Here is a 12,487-nt window from a genome sequence, read left to right on the forward strand (position 1 = left end):
TCTGAGCCCTTCAGTTGCCAGAATTATTTCAATTCAGGTAGTAATTTCCCCAGACCAACAGAAACAAGTCCTAACATCTTTCTATTTTTAAAAATATTTTTATCACAATATTCCTTGCCTCTTTGACTTCTAAGAGGGGAAAACTAGCATAAGAAACTGAAATATGCTTAGGTTCTATGGGTAAATGCAGATAACTATGAATGCAACTAAAATAAAGGCCAAAGGTGGAAAGGTGATTCTGAACAGATTAAAAAAGAGGGTATTTGAAAAATAAGTAGAAAAGATTAAACCTGATACATTAGGAATGGAAACCTGGAAGTTTTTCAATAGGTGAGGAGTTGATACATCTTATTTTTCTTTCCTTTTTTTTTTTAAACATGTCTGGCAGTTGTATGCTAGATAAAGTTATAAGGGAGTTGACTACGTGCATGAAGTCTAGTGAGAACATGGATTCTGTATGCCACTGATAATGTTTTGGAGTTTCTAGTACTGTATCCCATGGACGGAGGAGCCTGGTAGGCTGCAGTCCATGGGGTCGCTAGGAGTTGGACACGACTGAGCGACTTCACTTTCACTTTTCACTTTTATGAGTTGGAGAAGGAAATGGCAACCCACTCCAGTGTTCTTGCCTGGAGAATCCCAGGGATGGGGGAGCCTGGTGGGCTGCCATCTATGAGGTCGTGCAGAGTCGGACACGACTGAAGCGACTTAGCAGCAGCAGCAGTACTGTATAATGCTAGAAATTAAGTAGGAAACAAAGGGTAATTTGATGTTGTTTTAAATGAAATTTCATAAAATATTGGAGCTAAAAGGTATCTTTATTCACTCAGCCAACGCTTGTTGAGCACCTATAATGGAGCAGGCACTGTGTTTATGGGCCAGAGATAAAAGAAAAAATAAAGTCCAGAGGAACTCAAAAAAGAGTGTGACAGATTCATAAACAACTCATTAAAATTGAACAGGAAAAGGCTATTAAATAAGTAGATCATAAAAAAAGTAAAACAGAACTTGGAGTAAATAACCCTGCTTGGAGATATTGACAAGAATGTCAGGAATGAGGAGGTCTTGGAATTAGGTTTTGAATGTGTGGAGGAATTATTCAGGTAGAGAGAAGGTCAGAGACATACCAGGCAGAAGGAACATCCTGGACAAATGAACAAACACAGCATATTTAAAGGATTGTGGATGAGTTTTCTTTGACTAGAGCATGGGGCTTGTTATTAAGTTGCTAAGTTATGTCTGACTCTTGTGATTCCATGGACTGAATGCCAGTCAGGCTCTTTAGTCCATGGGATTTCCCAGGCAAGAACACTGGAGTGAGTTGCCATTTCCTTCTCCCAGGGATCTTCTTCACCCAAGGGTTGAACCTGCGTAATTTATGTCTCCTGAATTGGCAGGCAGGCTGTTTATCACTAGCTCCACTTGGGAAGCCCAAGAACATAGGATGTGTGTCTGACTTTGTGACCCCAGGGACCATGGCCCGCCAGGTTCCTCTGTGCGTGGGATTCTTCAGGCAAGAATACTGGAGTATGTTGCCATGGAACATAGGATACAAATTATCAAATGGTAGAAAATAACATATGAAAGGTAGGAATAAAAATATAAAGTGTCATATTTCTTATGACAAAAGATAGGTATTTTCTTACAAAATGGGTTATTTATAAATATTTTAAAAATAGAGATTGTTGTGTAAGGCTTGAAAAAAATACTAAAAGGGAGCTGTACTGAGCATGGATTTACTGGTAAAAATTTTTGCATTTTGTTTCCAAAGTTGGATACTGTTAAAATTCTTTAACATGTGTTTTTCCTAAGTAAAGGCATATGGTAAAAATATGTGATCCATTTTATCCTGGGGAAGTTTTGTCTTAACTTTTCTTCTATTTATTTTTCCTATTTAAAGTGCCTTAAAGAATATGAGCAGGTACTTCAAGTATTCAAACTCCATATGATGCATTTTAAAGCGTCACTGATATTTTGATGTAATGGACATAACTAGGACGTTTTCTCTAAGTTTGAGACTAAAAATGAATGCTCTAATATGGTGGTCATTCCTGTAGATGAACCAATTTTAGGCTTGTCTGAGTTATTAGTGAAACTTAATCCTCACAGGTTGACTCAGCTGGAATGAGAAGATATTTCAGAATATGTATCAACATATAAAAAGATAAACAATGGGAATTTGTAATAAGCACAAAAACAGATAAAGATTATTCACAATTTTTCATAAGATCTTATTTTCTCTCACTTCTTTCTTGTTTTTTCATAACCTTTCTTTAAAAACTTTTTTGTTTTTTAATTTTTACAATGTTGTTTTGCTTTCTGCCATACAACGATATGAATCAGCCATAATTATACATATATCACCTCCATCTTGAGCCTCCCTCCTTTTCTCCCGTTCCAGCTCTCTAGGTCATCACAGAACAACAGGCTGGGCTCCGCGTGTTATACAGCCACATCTCACCAACTATCCATTTTACACAAGATAGTGTATATATGTTGATGCTGCTTTTATACAAAAAAAGAAGGGAATTTACATGATATAACAAAAGATATGCAAAACCTAAGGAGACACAATTTTCTTAATCTTTCAAACTTATTTTTATAGGATGCAGAATATACTTAAAATAATTAAATGACTTAAGCTGATTCTTTTTTGTTGTGAACAGTTTTAACCCCAGTTAACCAAGCAAGAACCTGTGAGTCATTCTTTACTCTTCTCCCTTCCCTGAACTCTGATTGGAACAGTCCTCAAGACTTATCATAATTATACTATAAATACGTATGTGTGCTAAGAGACAGTAGAAACCTAGTAGACACTGAAGAGATCAAGAAGAGAGGGAAATAATACACAGAAGAACTGTACAAAAAAGATTTCAATGAACAAGATTACTATGATGGTGTGGTCAGCAAGAAGACTGCCATCAGCAAGCCAGGAAGACTATTCTCACCAGAAACCAATCCTGACGATAGCTTGACCTTGGACTTCATCCCCCAGAACTGTGAGAAAATAAATGTTCAGGCTATTGTATTTCACTATAACAGCCCAACCAGACTAATGCAGACTTTTATGTACATTGGAGTATATAGAACCTAAACAGTGATGGCTTCCCCAGTGGCTCAGTAGTAAAGAATCTGCCTGCCATTGTAGGAGACGCAGGAGATGTAGGTTCTACCCCTGATTTGGGAAGATACCTTGGAGGAGGAAATGACAACCCACTCCAGCATTCTTTCCTGGAAAAGTCACATGGACAGAGAAGCCTGGAGAACTATAGTCCATGGGGTTTCACAGAATTGGCCGTGACTGAGCGAGCATGCACACACAATGATTGTAAGTCAGAGATTACACCTTGAACAGAAGCATAATGATGCTTGTGATATTCATGACTTCGTGAATTTTGTCAGGAAGATGTGAAAAAAGTCAGCCAAACAATGGTTCTGATAGTAGACATTTTCTTTAAGCTTTTTTCCTTATAAAACGGATCCGGAGGAATGGAAGACAGTTTCTGGGAGAAGTACTATGATCTTCCTCTCTTGGAAGTAATGTCACAACTAACAACTTCAAGGCATATCTCCGAAATACACTGTTTTCACAACCATAGGAAATCATCTGCAAAATGCTCTTGTTATAAAGGGGACTATGCATATGTATTGGAGAAGGCAACGGCACCCCACTCCAGTGCTCTTGCCTGGAAAATCCCATGGACGGAGGAGCCTGGTAGGCTGCAGTCCATGGGGTCGCTAAGAGTCGGACACTTTTCACTTTCATGCATTGGAGAAGGAAATGGCAACCCACTCCAGTGTTCTTACCTGGAGAATCCCAGGGACAGGGAAGCCTGGTGGGCTGCTGTCTATGGGGTCACACAGAGTTGGACACGACTGAAGCGACTTAGCAGCAGCAGCAGCATGCATATGTATAATGAAAGATCTTAAGGTTTATTTGAACACTTTAAAATTCATATTATCATGTGCCTTATTAATATATGAGTGTTTTTAACAACAATTCCACATTTCCATTTTAGCATTTGTATTCTGAGAAAGGACTTTTCTTGGCATTCTAAGACAAATCATTTCAAGAATTTAGGAACATTCTAAAATTTCAAGACCATAGTTTTGACTCATTTTACTTACTCTAAAATTATACTTTTAATTATAGTTGGAAAATCTGATGTCAAACTTTATTTCCCTGGACTTTCTAAAAACTGTTGGCATTTTGCTTCAATTTATTTTATCTACAGATAGTCTCAGGATTGTGGAGGGACTTGGGTTCTTTTTACATTCTGAATATAATTAATGAAGTGCTATAACCAGGACCACTTTTCCTCTGCTAGATTCACCTTGGATGGGCATGAGAATAAACTCGGCATTTTAGGAAACTTCACGTACTTCTACCACACTTAGAGGCTTAATCAGATCATCACATTTTCAATCATATTTTATTCTGGGGAGAGTGCATTTTTAAAAGAAGATTTCTTTTCTCAAAAGAAATGGTTCTCTTCTTTTTGCATATTTTGCCTACTAGAGTCTTTGGTGCCTGAGGGCTGCTCCACCTAAGGTCCCCATTGTTAATATCTGTATTATGTCTACTGGGTTAGGGTCTCTGCATACTTAACAGGAAGGCCACACTGCTTTCATGAAGTTTCTTCTTTTTCTTCTCTAACTTAAGATCATCCTCCTCTGCTCCTTTGCTTTTTCCCCAAATCTCCCTTCACCACTTAAGGTGGCTGGTAAGCCTACCCAGTGGAGCTGAAAGTATAGTAAAAAGTGGACTGACTCATGGTGGACATGTCCATTGGAGAATTTCTCTTTCCAAGTAAATAGCTTTTTCCTTTGGAAAGTATTCCTTCTTTTCCTCTTTAGATCTTAAAAAAAAATATTCCATGAGACCTGTCATTTAAATCTGCTCCTGGGACAGATTACAAACTATAAAAGATCTAGGAAGAAAATTTGAAATGCAAGGAAATGTGGAGAAAGACACAAAGCATGTGGCAAAAAACTCCAAGGATTTGGATGCTCAGTAGAAACACCCCGAAGATTGCCTCTTTTTAGCATGCTTTTGATCTGGAAAGTTAAACTGTATCTCTCACCTGATAACATATTTTGAAAAGAAATTGCAGCATCTACTGGTTTGGGTAAAGGTGGAAAGAGTCATGGGAGTGGGCCGTGCCCACTTTATCCTACTTTTAAGCATGGATGAAATGCAAAAGAAGGTAAGACAAAGAAAAAGCAGCACTCCATGCATAATAAAAAAGCACAGTGTCTGTCACCAAAAACACTATCCACAAGCTACAAATAATGCTTTTATTTGAGGAAACTTTAAAACAATGTCCACTTCCCAGTGTTTTCTACCTCTGCTATCTTTGCCAACTTTTAAAAGCGAAAAAGACAACTGCGGTTGAACAGAAAAGGAAAACTGCCTATGTACTTTAAACACACACACACACACAATCAAAACACACTGACATCAAAAAACAATTGTTCAAGTGTTCTTTTGACTTTGGCCCATATTGAGACTGAAATTTGTGGCATGGTGTATTGAAAGAGCATATGCTCTGGAAATTGAAAGACTTGGGTTTAATTTTTGGTTTAGCTACCACAACTGTCATAGTCTGAGTCTCAATTTCTTCACCTGAAAAATGGAAATAATTACCATATAGAATTTATGGGATCGCTTCTTGGCCTTTTGGCTAAGATCAAGTGTAGAATTTACGGGAAATTACTGAAAATGTTATAAAGTACATGCAGCACAACACCTGGTTTGGCTAATAAAGCAATTTTTTCTTTAATACTTTCAAGGCCTGTTATTAATTATTACTGTATTATTTATAATTATTTAATATTACAGTTAAAGTTTTTGAGGTCTATCAATATTTTGACTGTGGTGGTATTGGGTTATTATTAATGAAATCAGAAATTATATTGAGAATTACCAAATATTATTCCTCTGTGTGAACAGAGGATGAGATGGTTGAATGGCATCACTGACAATGGATATGAGTTTGAGCAAACTCTGGGAGGTAATGAAAGATAGGGAAGTCTGGTGTGCTGCAGTCCATGGGGTCGCAAAGAGTTGTACACGACTGAGTAACTGAATAGCAACAGCAGCTCCTCTGTGTATGTGCTCAGTTGCTCAATTCTTTCCAACTCTTTGTGATCCCATGGGCTGTAGCCTACTAGATCAAGTGTAGCGATCTACATAGGCCAAGAAGCGATCCCATAAATTCTATATGATAACCAGGCCCCTCTGACCCTGGAATTTTTCAGACAAGAATACTGGAGAAGGTTGCCATTGCCTACTCCAGGGGATCTTCCTGACCCAGGAATTGAATCTGCATCTCTTTTTGCCTTCTGCATTGGCAGGTGGAATCTTTACCACTGTGCTACTTGGGAAGCCCCCATACTATTCTTGATCTTAGCAAAAAGCAAAGAATAGATACTATTCCTCTATTGTGTGCAAAAAATGATTTTCTAAGTAAAGGCAAGCATGAGTAGTTAGAATATTCTAATTTTCTTTAGAAGAACAGAAAAAAAAAATTCCACAAGAGAAAAGTCAGTGCAAAATCTCTTTTTTTCCCCCTTTGTTTTTAATTATTTATTTTATCATTAACAGTTTCTTATAATTTAAGATTTGGTTAAGGAGTTTGAAGTGTATTTATGGTTGGACAAAAGGTCAAAGGCAGGAAGAATACAACTATGAAATATTAGAAATATTGTCATATAATGCAATGATTATTTTGACAACTTGAGTACTGAAAGTAATTATCCCTTTTAAGACAAGAAGTAGCTAATTTAAAATTAACTATAAACATATGAATATATGTGATGGATAAATGGCTTATGTTAAATATGGAAATTGTGCAATTGTGAAGAAATAATAGCAATGAGATTAGAACTGGCCTGGAGTGCAATACTGAGCAGGGAAATCCATTCAGAACAGAAAAAAAAGCAATCCCAATAAGAGTTAAAGTAATTTAAACATTTATGATAAAAAAGTACTAAGTGAGACAAACTATTTAAGCATCAGAACAGCTAACTGTACTAGAGACATATAAATGATTCACAAATTAAGTATATTTCTCAGAATATCACAAAATGAATCCATTTCAATGATAGAACAAAATAGACATCAACTGAAATTATGTGAATTTTACACATACCCAGGAAAGGCAGTATAATACAGATATACAAAGTAATTTGTAACTGAAAATGGTACAATATTCTCAAAGATAAAACTATGTAGACAGAAAAAGGACACTGCTATGCTTGGTATGTGATTAAATTATGCAGATAACTTTTACAGCATTTTCTATTTGTTTAAAAAATCATGAGGGACAAGAAAAAAATCACTGCTGCAGAATGAAATGCAATCTCTTCTGTAGTTGTTATATTTTAAAAATCTACTGAATGCTGGGTATTGCACAGAACTGAAGTTTCTAAAAATCAGATTCTGTTCTTAATTAGCTATTCCTTTCAAAGGACAAAGCAAGGCCAAGGGAGATTTTACACTTAATGTAGGAGCTTGGCTCAAAGTCCCAGGAAAGAATGCCAGTAAACGTGACTGGACTGATATGTGAGCTAAACATGAGAAAAGCACAATGAAGGAGTAGTATGTGCATTTTTATGTATATGTGTATATGTGGGTAGGGGAAATGAGACAGGGAGAGATAGAGATGCAATGAAGCCAAAGAGAAACAGAGAGAGAGAGAAAGAGAGAAAGAGGCAGCAAGTAAGTTGTTTTTTATATTTACCTATTTGCCCACAAAAATGTGTATTCCAGGCTTCCTTCCTTCATTACTTTTCTAGGAGTTGGGATCTTCAAAAGACAGGCATACAAAGACCTTAGCTGTATGATTTAAATAAATATTCTTGCGATTAAACATAGCAGTTCTTCCTTTACAGAATAAGGCTAGAAAGGAATAGGAGAGAAGACTGAACTCCTTCAAGAGGTCAACAGGTAAATTTCTCAATTCTGTTTACAAATGAAGAAGCCAACAGAAATCTGCAAATTTACATTTGCTTTTCTGTTATAGCCAAAATAATAAAAAACTGCAAATATTTATTCTTAGACCTTTGTTATACACTGAATGCTTATGTCCCCACCCAACCAAATTCATATGCTGAAATCTAATCCTCAATGTATTTGGAGGTGGGGTTTTTGGGAGGGGTAATTAGATCACAGGGATGGAGCCCTTATGAATGGAATTAGTGCCCTTATAAGAAACATGGGCATCACCAGATGGTCAATACTAAAATCTTTGCAGCCAAAAATGGAGAAGCTCTATACAGTCAGCAAAACAAGACTGGGAGCTGACTGTGTCTCAGATCATGAACCCCTTATTGCCAAATTCAGACTTAAATTTAAGAAAGTAGTGAAAACCACTAGGCCATTCAGGTACGACCTAAATCAAAACGCTTATGATTATATAGTGGAAGTCAGAAATAGATTTAAGGGATTACATCTGATAGACAGAGTGCCTGAAGAACTATGGTTGGAAGTTTGTGACATTGTACAGGAGGCAAGGATCAAGACCATCCCAAGAAAAAGAAATGCAAAAAGACAAAATGGTTGTCTGAGGAGGACTTACAACCAACTGTGAAAAGAAGAGAAGCTAAAGAAAAAGGAGAAAAGGAAAGATATACCCATGTGAATGCAGAGTTTCAAAGAATAGCAAGAAGAGATGAGAAAGCCTTCTTCAGTGATCAGTGCAAAGAAATAGAGGAAAACAATAGAATGGGAAAGACTAGAGATCTTGTCAAGAAAATTAGAGATACCAAGGGAACATTTCATGCAAAGATTGGCTCAATAAAGGACAGAAATGGTATGGACCTAACAGAAGCAGAAATATTAAGAAGAGGTGGAAAGAATACCCAGAAGAACTATACAGAAAGGGTCTTCATGACCCAGATAATCACGATGGTGTGATCACACACCTAGAGCCAGACTTCCTAAGTGGGCCTTAGGGAAGCATCACTATGAACAAAACTAGTAGAGGTGATGGAATTCCAGTTGAGCTATTTCAAATCCTAAAAGATGATGCTGTGAAAGTGCTGCATTCAATATGCCAACAAATTTGGAAAACTCAGCAGTGCCCACAGGACTGGAAAAGGTCAGTTTGCAATCCAATCCCAAAGAAAGGCAATGTCAAAGAATGCTCAAACTACTGCACGATTGCACTAATCTCACATTAGCAAAGTAATGCTCAAAATTTTCCAAGCCAGGCTTCAACAGTACGTGAACCAGGAACTTCCAGATGTTCAAGCTAGATTTAGAAAAGGCAGAGGAACCAGAGATCAAATTGCCAACATCCGTTGTACCATTGAAAAAGCAAGAGAGTTGCAGAAAAACATCTACTTCTGCTTTATTGATTAAGCCAAAACCTTTGACTGTGTGGATCACAACAAACTGTCGAAAATTCTTCAAGAGATGGGATTATCAGACCACCTGATCTGCTTCCTGAGAACTCTGTATGCAGGTCAAGAATCAACAGTTAGAATGGGACATGAAACAACAGACTGGTTTCAAATCAGGAAAGGAGTATGTCAAGGCTGTGTGTTGTCACCCTACTTATTTAATTTATATACAGAGTACATCATAAGAAACGCTGGGCTGGATGAAGCACAAGCTGGAATCAAGATTGTGGGAGAAATATAAATAACCTCAGATATTCAGATGACAACACCCTTGTGGCAGAAAGCAAGGAAGAAATAAAGAGTCTCTTGATGAAAGTGAAAGAGGAGAGTGAAAAAGTTGGCTTGAAACTCAACATTCAGAAAACTAAGATCATGGCATCTGGTCCCATCACTTCATGGCAAACAAATGGGGAAACAGTGGAAACAGTGGCTGATTTTATTTTCTTGGCTCCAAATCACTGCAGATGGTGACTGCAGCCATGAAATTAAAAGACGCTTGTTCCTTGGAAGAAAAGCTATGACCAACCTAGACAGCAAATTAAAAGGCAGAGACATTACTTTGCCAACAAAGGTCCATCTAGTCAAAGCTGTTTTTCCGGTAGTCATGTATGGATGTGAAAGTTGGACTATAAAGAAAGCTGAGAGCCGAAGAATTGATACTTTTGAACTGTGGTGTTGGAGAAGACTCTTGAGAGTCCCTTGGACTGCAAGGAGATCCAGCCAGTCCATCCTAAAGGAAATCAGTCCGGAATATTCATTGAAAGGACTGATGCTGAAGCTGAACCTTCAATACTTTGGCCACCTGATGTGAAGAGCTGACTCATTAGAAAAGACCCTGATGCTGGGAAAGATTGAAGGCAGGAGGAGAAGGGGACGACAGAGGATGAGATGGCTGGATGGCATCACTGACTCCATGGACATGAATTTGAGTAAACTTCGGGAGTTGGTGATGGACAGGGAGGCCTGGCATGCTGCAGTCCATGGGGTCACAAAGAGTTGGACACGACTTAGTGACTGAACTGAAGTGAACTAAGAAAAGGTTAGAGAGCTAGCTAAATATCTTTTTGCCTTGTGAGTGCACAGAGGGAAGTTGGCTGTCTGCAAACTGGAGAAGGGTTCTCATCAGGAATCTTATTATGCTGGTACTTGTGTTGGGCTTCCAGCCTCCAGAGCTGTAAGAAATAAATTTCTGTTTTTTATGAAGCACTCAATCTATGGAACTTTGTTATAGTAGCCCAAACTAAGGCAGTTCTTATTCAAAACTGGCCTTATATACAAGATTTCAGTGATTAATATATATGGATTTATATATATGTACCTGTGGAAATAGAATATACTATTGATCAAAGTAGAAATTTGTGAAAGTTTTATTCAGCACTTTATTACATGTCTGTAATGTTAGATACTAATTTAGACCTGGGATGATATTGGAAGATAATTCTCCATGAGTCTTGTGTTTCTGCATGTCTTACCATTGGAGGCACTGAGAGATTTTGTTTTGGATTATCTCTTCAAGAATGTTTGTATATCAAATAGCCTTGGAAGATAGATAGTGCTTCCCTCCAGAACAGAAGGAAGGTTTGTTGTATAATCAAAGTAAAGTTTCTGTCTGGGGCAAAGGGCAGATTTACTGGCATCCTATTGTAGAAGACTTAAATTAGTCTTGAAGTTCCTCATCTGAGATGCAAATTTACCATATATACATTATCTACTTAGCCCACACTGCATTGTTCCTGTGGAATTTGAGAGGCAAATGGAATTGATATGAACATGAACTTACGCTTCTTTCCACGCAGTGAGTAACAGAGTTCAGTGTCTTTGAACCAGGAATATGTGTCTTCTGTAACCCTCCACAAAACTGTGGCAGGTTAACTTGTTAAATAGCAGATAGGACAAAATCTCAGATATTTCACAATTAACAACAGTAGAATAAACAAGACAGTGTCCCCTTTCCTATAGCTTAAATTCTAACTGGAATTTGATATTGACAAAAACAAATAATCAGTAATTTCACTTCACTTGAAAAAACACCTGATGTGCTCTGTCAACTCTGCAACCCTATGAACCGTAGCCAGCCAAACTACTCTGTCCATGGTATTTCCCAGACAGGAATCTTGGAGTGGGTTGCCGTTTCCTCCTCTAGGGCATCTTCCCAACCCAGAGATCTGATTTATGTCTCTTGCATCTCCTGCATTTCAAGCGAGTTTTCTTTACCACTGAGCCATTCAGGAAGCCCACTGAACAGATAACTGCTTTTATTTATTATTATTTTTTTTACTTCTTAATTCTTTATTCAATTTGTAAAGTTACACCCCATTTACAGTTTTTAAAAATATAGGCTATATTTACTATGTTGCACAATGCATTCTTTTTTTTTCTTGTGAAAGATTTAAAAAAATTTTTTTTAACTTTACAATATTGTATTGGTTTTGCCATATATTAAAATGAATCTACCACAGGTATACATGTGTTCCCCATCCTGAACCCTCCTCCCTCCCCATACCATCCCTCTGGGTCGTCCCAGTGCACCAGCCCCAAGCATCCAGTATCGTGCATCGAACCTGGACTGGTGACTCGTTTCATATATGATATTATACATGTTTCAATGCCATTCTCCCAAATCATCCCACCCTCTCCCTCTCCCACAGAGTCCAAAAGACTGTTCTATACATCAGTGTCTCTTTTGCTGTCTCGTATACAGGGTTATTGTTACCATCTTTCTAAATTCCATATATATGCATTAGTATACTGTATTGGTGTTTTCCTTTCTGGTTTACTTCATTCTGTATAGTAGGCTCCAGTTTCATCCACCTCATTAGAACTGATTCAAATGTATTCTTTTTAATGGCTGAGTAATACTCCATTGTGTATACGTACCATAGCTTTCTTATCCATTCATCTGCTGATGGACATCTAGGTTGCTTCCATGTCCTGGCTATTATAAACAGTGCTGTGATGAACATTGGGGTACACGTGTCTCTTTCCCTTCTGGTTTCCTCAGTGTGTATGCCCAGCAGTGGGATTGCTGGATCATAAGGCAGTTCTATTTCCAGTTTTTTAAGGAATCTCCACACTGTTC

General features: G+C 37.6%; 1 pseudogene; it reads left to right on the plus strand.

Moving 5' to 3' along the window:
• Nucleotides 1–5,664: 5,664 nt before the first annotated feature.
• LOC147359321 (U2 spliceosomal RNA) lies at nt 5,665–5,789 on the plus strand (annotated as a pseudogene).
• Nucleotides 5,790–12,487: the final 6,698 nt, after the last annotated feature.

This window comes from Bos grunniens, chromosome 14 (genome assembly GCF_055505025.1).
Source record: "Bos grunniens cultivar Pamir isolate PY7600 chromosome 14, Bosgru_T2T1.0, whole genome shotgun sequence".
Taxonomy (NCBI): Eukaryota; Metazoa; Chordata; class Mammalia; order Artiodactyla; family Bovidae; genus Bos; species Bos grunniens.